At 37.7% G+C, this 16,024-nt stretch overlaps 1 pseudogene; it reads left to right on the forward strand.

The window, feature by feature from the left end:
- The first annotated feature begins 773 nt into the window (after positions 1 to 773).
- LOC140197025 (eukaryotic translation initiation factor 4E transporter pseudogene) lies at positions 774 to 3,730 on the forward strand (annotated as a pseudogene).
- The last annotated feature ends 12,294 nt before the right edge of the window (positions 3,731 to 16,024 follow it).

The following is a 16,024-nucleotide window of genomic DNA, read 5'->3' on the forward strand; positions in this document are numbered from 1 at the left end:
ACGATACAAAAGGCAATTACGATTAGTACATCTATGGAGATGGCAGCTGAAGAGGCATAGCTAGTAAGTGCATTTTCCCAAGTTCATAAAGTTTCTACTGACTTCAAGAATAAGACACCTATCAGCAATCAGTGTTACCGTTGTTTCAAAACCAGGCATTCAGCAAAAGAATGCTGTTATAAGGATTTAGATTGCCGAAAGGATATATTGAATGTGCCTGTAAAAGTGAAAAATACTTTCAAACAAAAACACTGTCATCAGGAAAAATGTCTTTTGATAAAATAAAAAGAAACATATGAACAAGGATGGAATACTGAGGGTGGACTGAGTAATGCTCACTCTGTGGTTGAAGAAGCTTTGCATGTTTTATCTGTTTCAGGACACAAAGATGGTTACTGGCTGATCCCATGGTTGGATGGAGACACAGTGAGGATGCAGGTGGATATAGGTGCTGAAGTGTAGCTGGTGTCCGAGACAGTTTACAAGAAGAAATTGCAGCATCTCACCCCGGAAGGGACAAGGTTGACATTAAAGACTTACACTGGTGAGGTTGTTCCAGTGAGGGCATCAGTACATGTTACAGCGGAGACTAATGAACAGAGAAAGAAACTCCCACTGTACAATCTTAAAGGAAGTGTTCAAACCCTTCTAGGCTGCTTGTGGTTGGAGCAGCTCGAACCAACTGGGAGGAAGTGCACTTGATTTGAGGAAGCACTGGGCAACAAGAGGTATTGAAGAAGCACACAGAAGTATTCAATGGGGAACTGGGAAGTATGAAAGGAATCACTGCCAAGCTGCCTGTTAAGCCTGCGTTCTTAGTGGAGCAGCGGACCCAGCTACTGAGCCTCGGTGGTGGCATGAAGGAAAGAGAGTGGATTGAAGAAAAAGATCAATTAAATGATACAATAAAAATGTGTGGCATGAAGAAACCATATGCAAAGCTGAGATCAGCATGCCTTTTGGAAAAAATATGACAGTAAAGGTGTCTGAGACCCTGAAAAGTAGCATGCACCGTTGTATCCCAGTTCTGGCAGGAGTCTGCCACTGGATGGAACTAAGAAGGTCTATGCTTCAGATTTGGAGAGAGCAAATCTTTATTAGCAAGGAGACCTCTGATTCAAAATAGACATTTCTTTTACGATGGATAATCAACTTTTATATAATTGGTATCAGAGAGGGATTAGATGTATAGGAGGACTGTTATGAAGGAGATATATTGGTGTCATTTGAACAATTAAAGAATAAATATAAAATATCAAATAACACTTTTTTTTGTTATTTTCAATTAAGGGCTTCCTTAAGAGATAAACTGGGTCAAACAATGTTATTGCCGAAACCTAATGAAATTGAAACTTTAATTCAAAAAGGAAAAAATTAAAAAATTACTTCTTTTATGTATAATCTGATTCAAAAACAGACACTTAAACAAGGAATCCATAAATCAAGACAAAGATGGGAAATGGATTTGAATATTAATATTGATGAAACAAGTTGGTCAAGACTATGTCTTGACAGTATGACAAATACAATAAATGTTCGACTCAGTCTAGTACAATATAATTTTTTACATCAATTATATATTACACCACAAAAAAATAAATAGATTAAACCCAAACCTATCTGATCAATGTTTTTGATGTAATCAAGAAATTGGTATTTTCTTACATTCTACTTGGTCTTGTTTCAGAATTCAACCTTTTTGGATAAATTTAAGAGTTTTATTGGAACAAGTTATTGGAACACAACTTCCACATAACCCAATATTATTTTTATTAGGTGACATTGAAGGGATAAAACTGAAACTTAAATTGAATAAATATCAAAAAGAATTTATAAAAATTTCATTGGCAGTAGCCAGAAAGGCTATTGCAGTTACTTGGAAATCAGATTCATATTTAAATATGGATCGTTGGAATAATGAAATCTTTAGCTGTATTCCACTTGAAAAAATTACTTATAATTTAAGGAATAAATATGATACATTTTTGAGTACTTGGCGCCCTTATTTACAAAAGATAGGATTGTATATATAGGTGCTCCGATGATAAAGATGTTGGTCCTCTGGGGAAAGAAACAAATACATATACTAAACTTATTTTGAATCCCATCGAGCATGTGGAAACCTTCCAATATCCAGGCAGTCCTTTTTTCCTTTCTTTCTTCTTTTTTTTTTCTGTTTTTTCCCCCATTTTTTAAGGTAGGGGTATGTCATGGGGGGAAGGGTAGATATTATTCTATGTAATTAAATTTGAAAATTGAGTAAAAAAAAAATTTAAAAAAAAGATTTGGAGAGAGCAGTCCTCAAGCAAAGAATTGCAGATCCATGCGAGAGAATAAAGGAAGAAGATCTTGGTGCTACAGTCAGTCCTCAGCACAGAAGTTTTGGTGGTGGCTGTCATGTGACCAATACATCTAATAGTCAACATTCTGGAAGCCCATGGGAAAATAAAGAGAATGAAAATATTTCTGGGTTGGGCTGCCAGCAGAGAGTTGGGGTGGGGGAGCAACACATAAAACAACAAGAGCCGTTGATCGGGGTGGCAGAGCCAGAGATTTATGTGACAGAGCTGCTAGAGAAGGAATGGAATGAGACTATCAGGAAAATCACTTTAGAAGAGAGTCTGGTGAAGGCAAACACATTTTTGATGAGCAGAAGTGATGTGATTCCTGTACTGAAGACAAATCAGAGTGATTTTCTGCTAACCCCACCAGTCAATCAGAGGCAATAGAGGTAAATAGATATTTTATTGATCCCAAAAGTAATTGTGTCACAGTAGCATTACGAGTGCTCAGATACACAAATATTAGAAGAGAAGTAAGAAAGAATAAAAAAATAAGTTGCCTCAAATAGTCTTAACAGGAGGGGCTCATCACTTCCCAGGCTATAGGTTGACTCGTTATAGAACTGAGTGTAAGAATGACCTCATTTAGTGCTCTTTGGAGCAGAGCAGTTGTCTTCGTGTCTCAGTGCAGAGCTGACAGGCTTTGATGATAAAATGCTAATGAAGGATTTAAGATGGGCAAAAAGGTGGAGGAAACAATCAGAGACCCTTAAAAAAAGATGTAGAATGTAATAGTGCTGCCCAAGCAGAGATACATACTGTTTCTGCATCAGAAGCTGAAGAAAAAGTTCCGGAGGAAGCAGTCCTGCCTGAACCCTCATTGAGGGAATTTGACTTCAATGGATTCTTCAACATGGAGAAAGAGGTATATGGACCAAAATCGATGATTGAAGAGATGCTTGGTGAAGGATCAGTGTCACCCAGCCAGTTCAGTCAATGGTTTTCAAATAACTTATGTAGACCTGGTATTCACTCTAGTAGCCTGTGGTCTACCCCACAGGAAGAACTTGAGAGAATTGCTGGTTTGGAGCAGAGGGTTGCAACTCTTGTTTTACAGATTGGCAACTACTTTGCTCCATTCCATCATGAGAAGATAATAAGGAGATTAATAAAAGGGTTGATAACTTAGAAAAAGTGTGAAAAGCAAATATAGCTGTGAAACCACTGCAGTCCAGTCTCACTGCCAACAAGGAGAAACTAAAAGAGAGCTCAGAGACTCGTCTGTGGAAGAGGTGGAAACAGAACTAAAAGATCCGAAAATGGAATCTGAGAGAAGGTTCATGGTGGGACATCTGGAACTGACTCTAATTGTATCTCTGATTTTAGATGATGCACGATACAATAACACTATTTTCAATAAAACAGTGATGTTTAAAAAGAGATCATAAGATCTAAAACCCAGTGAGGTTTAAAAAGACCTTGGGAAACGGGAACTTGGTGAGTTTAAAGGAAGTATGACAAATATGGTAGCATAGCAGTTATGGCAATGCTATTACAGTGCCTGCAACCTGGGTTCAATTCCACCTTCATCCATAAGGAGCTTGTACATATTCCCCATGACTGCATGGGTTTCTCCACTCATTCCAAAGATGTGCAAGTTAGTAGGATAATTGGTCATTTGGCTGTAATTTGGCAGCTTAGGGTCATGCAGTACCTTTAAATTAAAAAAAAACACCACCAGTGAGCTGATTCATCCTGAGTTCTGAACAATCAGAGAACAAATTATTGAATTTTTATTGTAAATAATCATTAATACTGACAATATATCAAAATTCTAAAGAAGCTGCAGATGCTCAAATTCTGAAATAAAAAGAAAACATCTTTAGAAATATTCAGGAGGTAAAGCAACATTATTGGAAAGAGAAACTATTAATACTTTAGGGTCAGGAGCCTTCATCAGAACTGGAAAAAAGACATTTGTATCTCCTTCTGCAGAGTTCCTTGACCTGCTGAGTGTTTTCAGCATTTTCTAATTATAAAAATATATATTTTAGGTATGCATTGAAAATTGTATTCCTATATACACAAATACTTTTTAATATTTAGTAATTTAGAACAGTAAATTTTAAGTTATTCCTTCATATTGTGTATATTTTCCTATAAAAATACACATTTTTCACTTTTCTTATTATGTTGATTCTAGATAATAAATCCAAAGTGAATTCAGCAAAGAAAGCTTATGTGCGCTACTGAAACTGTGTGTCTTGCCATTAAAAACAGCTTTCAGTTTTGCTAAGTTGAACACATAGAAGAAGTCTTGATTACAGCGTTTCTGACCAATTTATTGTGCTGACTTTTGTCAATGACTGACCACTTCACGTTCAGAAAAATCAATGAAGCAGGCTCTCAAAAAATAATTTGTCTATCATTCAAATCTCAGCATAATTATATCAGGAGAAAAGCTTGGTAGTAAGGAAGACTAAAGCATTCACTTCAAGAACACTAGAACAAGAATGTAATGCTGAGGTTTTATAATACATTAGTCAGACTCCACTTGGATTACTGTGAGCAGATTTCAGCCCCATATCTAAGAAAGGATGTGCTGGTAATAGAGAGGGCCCAGAGGAAATTTATGAGAATTATCCCAGGAATGAAAGAGTTAACATACGAGGACTGCGGGTGTTGCTGCCATTTAGAAAAATGAGAGGAGAGCTCATTAAAACCCATTGAGAAACCTAGATAGAGGGGACGTATTGAGGATGGCTCCAATAGTGCGAGAGGCTAGGACAAGACAGCACAGCTGCAGAACAGAAGGACATCTCTTTAGGATGGAGATGAGGAGGAGTTTCTTAAGTCAGAATGTGGAGAATCTGTGGAATCAGATGGCTGTAGAGGTCAAGTCATTGCATATATTTAAAGTGGAGGTTGATAGGGTCTTGATTAGTAAAGGTGTCAAAGGCTTATAGGGAGAAGGTAGGAGAATGGGGTCGAGAGGGAAAATAAATCAGCCATGCTGGAATGGCAAAGCAGACTCAATAGACTGAATGGCCCAGCTCTGCTCCTTTGTCTTCTAGTGTTTGTGCACCTCATGAATTATTTATTTAAAGATGTTTTGTTAAGGTGTACTGATCTATTGCAGAAATTTCTTAGTAACAATTCACAACACTCACTAATTACCTAATAGAGTGATTTCAACTTACTTTGGAGTTAAAAAAATGTTGCACCGTCAAGACTAAATTATGTCATTATGTGACTTGTGAACATAATAGCGAATATTTATGGAGCTTTCTAGCTCATTATGAAACACATACTTTCATTCTTGCACCAAGTTCTGACACAATTAGATTGCAAATCATACACGCAATAATAACACCAGATATTTCAAAGAAAGGTCAACTCCTGACACTATGAATACCACCATTCTTTAATTGAATCCTTTTTTTCTGATAGCTTCATAAACAATGCAAACCCTACGCATGATGTTGATGGAATGCTGAGTTTCTCAAATGTTATTTTTACTTCTCAAATGTCAAATACATTATAATACAACTGTAGAAGAGTATATTTTCCAACCAACTCAGGCTCAATGCTACAGAAGTGAGTTAGATAATACAGTGGAAGTTATAAAACATTAAAATCACAGACTAAAATATTCAATATTTAAGTAGGTAACAAAAACTTTAAAATATCACTAAAATGTCATGCACTTTGAATCAATTAAGGTTGCTTTATTAAAACTTGGTGGTATCTGTTTATGATACACAATTAAAGATGTTCTATTTTAATAGTCATCGCTGAATCTTAATTTTCAAGATCCACTGAATGTGATTGAACATTAAGAACTGTTGAACATTTCGAAGAACATTGAAATATTGATATAGAAAACTGCAAAACAATCAAACACATTAAAAACTCCTCAATATATAATTTTAATGGGAACAAGGTGTGTATTATATATTTTTGTTATATTATTTAACAGCAGTCTGCTACTATATACATTTAAATGGAGTATATATGAAGATCTTTTTTTTTGTTGTTCTAAATTGCTAATTTAAATTGACAGAGTGTTTTGTAATAAATAATTGCAAAATGCTTTCTCACAAAATGCAGGTGCCCCTCCAATGGTTCTTGCTGAAAGAAATCACAACAATGCTCCATATTAACCTTGGAACAGGTAACATTCTTTAATCTTTCACTTAGAGGGTTGTAAGTTCAATACCTACTGAAAGGACTCGAGTATGTTATCAGCAGTGAAATTCGTTATAGTACTGTATGAGTACTATTGCATGATGGAAACAACCTTTAAAATTTATTCCTGTATTTTTATATTCTAATGCAACTGAATCATTGACACAGAGTCCAGTCTACTTGCTCTAGCAGTACAAAATAGCTGTTGACACCATTTGAAGAAGAGCAGTGGATTCTCTTGATACCCAGTCAACATTTTCTTCTCAAGCAACACCAAAAGAATTCATCACCATTTTTCTATTTGCTTTGTATTAATCAGCCACTATGCCTGCCTGTGAAATAATGATAAATTTAACTCAGAATCAATTAAGCAACAAACTAGTAACCTGAAATAAAGAACAGAAGATGCTGGGAATACTTTCCAGGATAGTTAGCATCTGTGGAGAAAGCAACAGGTCAATTGCCTTCAGATCTGCTGAAACATATTGTCTATATCACATTCCAAAGATACACCTCAGTGTTGAATAAGATAATTCATAAAAACAAACCTGTTCCTTATTTAACCATTTACTTTTATCCATGGATGTGTTCTGTTGACAATGCCCATTATCATTCTTCCTGATGTGAAGATTGTTTCTCAGACTCAAGTGCACCACCTTATTTTCTAGACCTTGGTACCAGAATACCTCTAAGTACTCCAGGATGGTGTGATTAAGTAGTGCATCTTAGACCCTGACCACTCTCATTGGTCTCCGTATTTAGCTCCCATTTTCTTTCACCATGACCCCATTCAGCTCATTGTTAATGTAGGAAAGTGTCATTCTACACTTTCTCTCTATTCCTGCTGGATTTTTCAGACCCTGGTTCATTACATCTTGTAAATAGAGGATTATATTTGACCTTGAGGATCACTTGCCTCTACTCTTGTTCTGTGTCATAGGAGAGGGATAAGTTGGTCGACGGAGCAAGTGAGCGGCCAAGGATGGGAGTTAGTGCACTTATTTGGCTGCATTCACTCTGATGGGCATCCTCTCAATTAACGCTCTCCGGGCTCTCAGTGCCAAATCCCAAAATCTTCTGCTCCATTTTGAGGAGCAGAGTTCCAGGGATTCCCACAAGTCAGTGAGGATGTTATTGTTATTTTCTTATAAATTCCCTGCAAGGTTACACACTGAATTAAACCCATAAGCCCAACGTTTGCGTAAACTCAGAACACCATTCACCATTCAACATCATTCACCAAATCTGTAACTGGCTGCCATTGTTTGTAAGTGACACCATTGACCTAACTCCAGAAGCTTAACTTAGGTTGCTGACACCAAATTGAATTTCCTGTTTATAATGAAATATCAGACAATAAAGGAATGCATTGCATTAAGTAATTGGATCTAAATACGATCAGGTATGGGTCAAAAGTAAACACCTTCCTAGGATGAAGAACCTAGCTAGATTTCAAGATGCATTGGATTCATGGTGATCTGGCCCTTTGGATTCAGAAATGGCTTGACCAAGGAAGATAGATGGTAGTGGTCAAACTGATTTATTCTAGCTGGAAGTCTGTGATTAATGGTTTTCCACAGGCATCTGTCCAGGGACCTCTGCTGCTTGTGCTGTATATAAATGACCTCGATCGCTGGGTTAGTAAGTTTGCAGATAATATGAAGATTGGTGGTGTGAATACGTAGAAGGCTGGGAGAGAATACACTGAGATATAGATGAGTTGCAGATATGGTGGAGAAATGGCAGATAGAATTTAACCTGGCCAAATGTGAGGCGTTGCACCTTGGTAGGTCAATTGTAAAGGGACAGAACACTGTTAAAGGCAAGGCCCTTAACTGTGTTATTAAGCAGAGGGACCTTGGAGTTCAAGTTCTTAACTCCCTGAAAATGGCTACATAGGTTTATAGGGTAGTTAAGAAGGCATATAGATGTATACCCCTTTGAATACTGCTGGGGGGGGGGTGGGGAGGGATGTCCTATCAGAACATAGCAACAGCAGCCAGAGAAGTGGCACTGTGGCCAGCTGTAAGGCTCAGTAGGGAAGGGTAAAGTCAGGTAGAGCGATAGTGATAGGAGACTTGATAAATAAGGGGATCAACAGGAAATTTTGTTGAAGAGAATCCAGGATGACGCGTTGCCTCCTGGGTGCTAGTACAATGATGTCTCAGAGCACTTGGAGAATATTCAGAAGAAGGAGCATGAGCAGCCAGAGGGTGTGGCATTGGCACAAATGACATAGGTAGAAGGAGGGAAGAGGTCCTGTGCAGTAAGCATAGGGAATTAGGGAAAAGGCTGAAGAACAGGATCTCCAAGGTACAAATGTCTGCGTAACTCCCAGTGTCATGGGGTAGTCAGGGCAGGAATAGAATGTTCGTACAAATCAATGAGTGTCTGAGGAATTGGTGCAAGGGCAGTTTTTCAGATTTCTGGATCATTGGGATCACTTCTGGAGAAGATACAACTAGTACAAAAGCCAGGGTGTAGGTTACAAATATTAGTGGGAGCTAGACAAGACGTGTCAAAAGAGCAATGTAATGATAGTCATGGGAGATTTCAATTTGCAGTTAAATTGGGAAAATCAGGTTGGTGCTGGATCCCAAGAGAGGGAATTTGTAGAATGCTTACGAGATGCATGTTTAGAGCAGCTTGTGGTTGAGCCCACTAGAGGAAAGGCAATTCATAGAAACATAGAAATTCTGGACTGGGTGTTGTGTAATGAACCAGATTCGAAGTAAATCAACACTTAGGAGGCAGTGATCATAATATGACAGATTTCATCCTGCAATTTGAGAGGGAGATAATAAAATCAGATTTATCAGTATTACTATGGGCAAAGGTAATTACAGAAGCATGAGAGAGAAGCTGGCCAATGTTGATTGGAAAATCACTAGCAGATCACTAGCAGAGATGATGACAGAGCCACAATGGCGGGAGTTTCTGGGGGCAATTTGGAAGGCGCAGGATAGATTCATCCCAAAGAAGTATTCTAAAGGGAGGATGTGGCAACTGTGGCTGACAAGGGAAGGTGAAGACTGCATGAAAGGAAAACAGAGGGCATAATATAGGAAAAAATAGTTGGAAGTTACAGGATTGCCAAACTTTTAAAAACAAATAGAAGGCAACTAAAAAAAAGCATAAAGAGAAAAAAGTTGAAATATGAAGGGAAGCTAGCCAGTAAGACAAAAGAGGATACCAAAAGTTTTTTCAGATATACAAACAGTAAAAGTGAGGAAATAGTTATTGGACAGCTAGAAAATGACACTGGTGAGATAATAATGGAGGTCAAAAATGACAAACTTAATTAAGTATTTTGTGTCAGTTTCACTGAGGAAGAAGACATTGGCAATATCCCAGATACTCAAGAGTGTCAGGTGGCAGAAGTGAATGTAGTTGATATTACTAAGCAGAATAAAAGAATTTATGTATAGGAAAATTGCTTTCCCCTAGTCAGCTCAACCACAAGCTACTCTAAAAATCCATCTCGTAAGCATTTTCAGAGGACTTTGACAAGGTTCCAGACATAAAGCTGCTTAACAAGATAAAAGCCAATAGAATTACATAAGAGGTACGAGGGTACTTGGAGGCACTTGATAAAATAGGCCAATTAGAGCATGGTTTCCTTAATGGGAAATCTTGCCAAACCAATCTGTTACAATTCTTTTAGGAAATGGATGGCTTTATGGCCAAGTTTGCGGATGATACAAAGATAGGTGGAGGGACAGATAGTTTTGAGGAAGAAGGGAGGCAGACCGATTAAGAGAATGGTCAAAGCAACGGCAGATAGAATACAGTTTTGGGAAGTGTATGGTCAGGCACTTTAGTGGAACTGTAACATTTAGTAGAAAGCCTAACACTAACTTTGAGTGAATATAAAAAAACAAGGACGTAATACTAGGGCTTAATAAGGCACTGGTGAGATCTCACTTGGCTATTGTGAGCAGTTTTGTTCCCCTTACCTAAGAAAGGATGTGCGGACTTTGGAGAGGGTTCAAAGGAGGTTCAGGGAAAGGATTTCAGGAATAAAAGGCTTATCATGTGAGAAGCATTTGATGCTCCTGGGCCTGTATTCACTGGAATTTAGAAGAATGAGGGGGATTCTCACTGAAACCTATCAAATGTTGAAAGGCTTGTATATAGTAGATGAGAAGAGGATGCTTCCTATAGTGGGGAAGTTTAGGAACAGAGGGTGCAGCCTCTGAGAAGAACTGAAGTGAGACGAAATTTCTTTAGCCAGAAGGTGGTGAATCTGTGGAATTCATTGCCACAGGTGGCTGTGGAGGCCGGATCATTGGGTGCATTTAAGGTGGTGTTTGACAGATTCCTGGTAAATCAGGGTGTGAAAGATTATGGGGAGAAGGCGGGAGAATGGGATTAAGAGGGAAATGGATTAATAAAAATCAAATAGCATAGCTAGCACGATGGACCGAATGGCCTAATTCTGCTTCTATGTCTTATGGTGTTAGAATCTAATTAACAGGCAGGATAGACAAAGGAGAGTCAGTGGATATTGTTTACTTGGATTTTCAGAAGGCCTTTGACAGGTGCCACACATAAGGCTGCTTAACAAGATAAGAGCCCTGGAATTACATGAAAGATTATAGCATGAATGATAAATTGGCTGACTGGCAGGAGGCAAAGAGTGGGAATACAGTTGCCTTTTCTGGTTAGCTACCAGTGACTAGTGGTGTTCCATAGGGGTCACGAGCGGGACCAAATCTTTTCAGGTTATATGTTGATGATTTTGATGACTGAGTTGATGGCTTTAAGTCCAAGTTTGTGGACGATATGGAGATAAGTGACGGGAGAGGTAGTGCTGATAAAGCAGGGAGTCTGCAGAAGGACTTAGATGGATTGGCAGATTGTGCAAAGAAGTGGAATATAGTGTTTGGAAGTGTATGCTCATGTTCTTTGGTAGAAGGAATAAAGGCATAGGTTATTTTCTAAATGGGGAGAAAATTCAAATTTCAGAGGGATGCAGGGAATTGGGAGTGATTGTGCAGGATTCCCTGAAGGATAACTTGCAGGTTGAGTCAGTGGTAAGGAAGGCAAATGCAATGTTAGCATTCATGTTGAGAGGACAAGAATATAACAGCAAGGATGCAATTCCGAGGTCTTATAAGGGATTGGTCAGACTGCAATTGAAGTATTGTGAGCAGTTTTGGGCTCCTTCTCTCAGAAAAGATAAGACCATAAGACATAGGAGCAGAATTAGGCCATTCAGCAAATTGTGTCTGTTCCACCATGACTTATTTATTATCCCTCTCAACCTTATTCTTCCCATAACACTAATTTTTTAAGAGCCTTTCAACCTCCACCTTAAATATAGCCAACAACACAGCTGCACAGCTATCTGTGGCATTGAATTCTACAGATTCACCACCTGCTGGCTAAAGAAATTTTTCCACATCTCTGTTCTAAATGGATGTCCCTCAATTTTAAGGCTTCATCCTCTGGTCCTAGACTCTCCCATGATAGGAAACATCCTCTCCACATCCACTTTATCCAGACCAGATGTGCTGTCATTAGAGAGGAAGTTCGCGAGAATGATTCCAGGAACAATAGGGTTTATATATGAGGAGAATTTGATGGCTCTGGGCCTGTATGCACTTGTTTAGAAGTGGGAGTGAGGGATCTCAGTGAAACTAATTGAACATTGAAAGGCCTAGGTAGAGTAGATGTGGAGAGAATATTTGTTATAGTGGTTGAGTCGAGGACCGGGGGCACAGCCTCAGAATAGAGAGACATCCATTTAGAACAGAGGGTCGAGAATCTGTGGAATTCATTGCCATGCACATTTGTGGAGGCCAGGTCATTGAGTACATTTATAGCAGAGGTTGATAGATGGTTGATTAGTCAGGGCATCAAAGGTTATGGAGAGAAGGCAGCAGAATGGGTTGAGAGGGATAACAAATCAGCCGTGATGAAATGGCAGAGCAGACTCAATGGACTGAATTGCCTAATTCTGCTCCTATGCCAAATGGTCTTATGGACTTTAAAGAACTGTTTAGATAGGAACATGAGTATGAGGAAAATGGAGTGATATAGGCATTGTGTAGGCAGAGGAGATTGGGTTGGTTGACCATTTGGTTACTGAGTTAATTGGTTTGGCTCGACGTTGTTAGATGAAGGGCCTGTTTCTGTGCTGTACCATTCTATGTTCTAATATTTTAGCCTTTATCCTTGAATTTGGCATTTCCCCGAATAATGATCAAAAACCATAACAATTTGCAGTTATTAATGAGAAATCTACCTGGTTCATTTTAATGTGCAACTGAAGTGATTGTTACACACCGATCTGTTCCCATAGTATTTCTGCAGAAAGATATTGAAGCAGACAAAGATTTGTACGTGGTTGCACCCATTTTCTCCACCTAAATTCTAAACCTACAACTGACATAATTAAATTTATACAACCATTCTTTCAAAGAAAAATAAAAAAACTCCAGATGCTGAGATTTTGCAATTACTTATGTCTGCTTGTCCAGCACCAAATTCCAGAGGATGCCATGTTAGCTGAGTTTTAGTGTAATTGCAATCTGGAGAAATAAAATGTATTCTTTTTCACAGCTGTTTTCTCACTTATTCCAACCTCATAGGGTGACTTGGATTGATCCTGACTGTGCAATAATAATTCTCTAGACCGACTTACAATGTTCCTGATTTTCAGTTCCTTTGACATCAAAATCACATCGCACTGAGGTGGATGAAATGTAGAAAAGAGAAGGGAGTTAGACTGAAAATTATGAACTTGGATTCTGAGATGTACAAAGAGCATGCATGAAATTTGAATTAAACTTTAGCTACATTTTGCCAGCTATTTCATGAAACCCCATTGGTTTTAGATAAGTTCCAACCTTTGAAGAACAGCTAAGCAATAAAATATCAGAACTACACATAAGTTCCAACCTTTATGGACAGATCAGGTTAAGCAATAAAATATCAGAACTACACAATAGATCAACTATCAGTAGTGGATGAATCACATCTGTTGTATTTGAAGACACCTCTGTGAATACTTAATGGACTATCTCTCACTTATTTGCAAGTATGTTCAATATCTTTGGCAATGTTTGTTATTTATATAAATCTTTCTCAACTGAATCTTGTTCAAACTTCTGTGAAACCAATCTTACAAATATGTTCTTAGATCTAGCAAAAGAACTGCCAAATCCTCTGAGAATTTGCCACAGGCTTGTACACATGTACTCTTAAGGCTGTTTTAAATGAAAGCCCTATCAGCAAGAATTGCTCATAAGACCTATGAGACTTCTTCTCCCAGACTCATTTGCTATGAAAGTCAGGACTATGTGTTTCATGAGAGATTCAAATTAAATGATATTGAATCATGTTATTGGATATTGTTGGCAGTAAGTAATTGCAAGCTACCACACAGAATGAATTCAAACTGTGGCTTCATAGCTCCTGCTGTCATCAGTGTCTATGAAATATTACATTACATGATAGGTCTATTCCTTTTATTATCTCGATTTTCCTCTCCGTCTATGAAACGTCCTGTTCAGTTTCCTTTATAAATACACAGTGCTATAAGAAAACACGGCAGCATACTATGTGTGTGATGTCATGCCATTAGATTGATATTTTTAATTGTTATGTCCAAGAAAATAATCCAAAGAAAAATCTAATTATATAACTTGTTCTTTCAAATGCAAGGGGAAGGCTTGCTACCGACAAATTAATATTTTGCAGAGCTTTCCCCTCAAGAGACATAAAATGCATGATTTTGAATATATGTTCTAGAAAAATATTGCATGTCCACTGTTTTATTTCTTTCATATCAGAAAACCCCTCCGTTTTCTAGGTTACTTTAACAAGTAGCCTAGTAAGATTTCATTACATTCAAATTAACTGATTATATGATACCTTTGTGTAAACCACAGAATGCTCATTATATCTTGACTGAAATGGCTCTTGCTCTAAAAGTTATTGCAGAGGCAGAAATTATAAACAGCATCATAGTTGGATTAATAGTTAGTATTTTTTATTTTCTGAGCTGATGTGAGTAACACTGGCAAAGTCAGCAGTTATTGTCCACTTCTACATGCTCTTGTACATTGCTAGTAAATAGGGATTTCTAGGTTTAAACTGAATTAATATGAAAAAATGGGAGTAAGTTTCCAAATGGGAAGAAAATTTGCAGGCGACATGTTTGTGCTTGCAGTCCTTAACTTCTTGGTCAAAGTTGAGTTTACTGGCATTTGGGCAAATACATGCACACGTTTATTTGTCATTCAACCATATGTATAAATACAGCCTAAAGAAACAGTATTCCTCCGGGGCCAAGGTGCAAAACACAGTATCGAAAGTCACACATAGCACACATAATTATGAAAGCAGAAGACATACAGTTGCTATATATAAATATATAAATATTTATATAAATAATAATAAGCGATCAAAATACAAAGAAGACCACCAAATTCAAGATGGTAAGTGCAGAAGATACCAAGACAAACCAGAAACAATCTGACACATTACAGGATCCTGCAGCAGTTTAACTCAATCTGATTACTTGCACAGGCAAAATCAAGAGGCAAACATCATTCACCAAAATCTTGCTTTAAAATACAAATACATAACTTACATTAAAATACAAATACATACCTTGCTTTAAAATACAAATACATACCTTACTCTAAATACAAGCTTGACCCAGTTTTAGAGTCAAAGTCCTACAAATTATATTAAGATTGATCCATTAGTACAGATGGGACAATCCATAATAACCATGTGGATATAATATTACAGGATAAACAAGCAAGAACAACTTAATGTGCATAACCATTCCAAAGACACATAACATACATTATGATCTATTGATTTAAGTGAAAAACACTAGAAACATGCTGAATTAAAAGAGGAAATTGAAAGACTATGGAACATGAACAGGGTATACATTGTCCCAATAGTAATATGCACAACTGGTATCATCCCAAAGTCACTACACAATAGCATTACACAATTAGGCCCACACAGCAATATTTATGTAAATCTCCAGAAAGCCACAATACTAAACACCACTAGAACAGTTTGAAATTTTCCAGCAACTGAGAAAAAGTATGCTTGGCTACGCCCATACCTCAGGTTTAACCAGCTTGAGCTGAGAAAAAAAATTGAAAAATAATTATAACAACTAGAAAAGTACAGACTGTGGAGGAGGCCAAGTCCATGGGTATATTTAAAGCAGAAGTTGATAGATTCCTGATTGGTCAGGGCATCAAGGAATATGGTGAGAGGGCAGATGTATGGCGTTGAATGGGATCTGAGATCAGCCATGTTAGAATGGCGGAGCAGACTTGGTGGGCTGAGTAGCCTAATTCTGCTCCTGTATCTTATGGTCTCATGGTCTAAAATATCCTATTACTTGTTTTCAAACCATTGTAACATCATGCAACTCACAACTAATCACCACTCACTTAGACAAGCACTATGTTCTTACATTACAGCAGAAGGGATGTCGTAAGTGTATGGAAGGATGTGAAGAACAACTGATAATAGTTCTATAGCTCTCAATCAAGGCCAACAGAAAAGCAGAA

The sequence above is a fragment of the Mobula birostris genome, chromosome 4, assembly GCF_030028105.1.
Source record: "Mobula birostris isolate sMobBir1 chromosome 4, sMobBir1.hap1, whole genome shotgun sequence".
NCBI lineage: Eukaryota > Metazoa > Chordata > Chondrichthyes > Myliobatiformes > Myliobatidae > Mobula > Mobula birostris.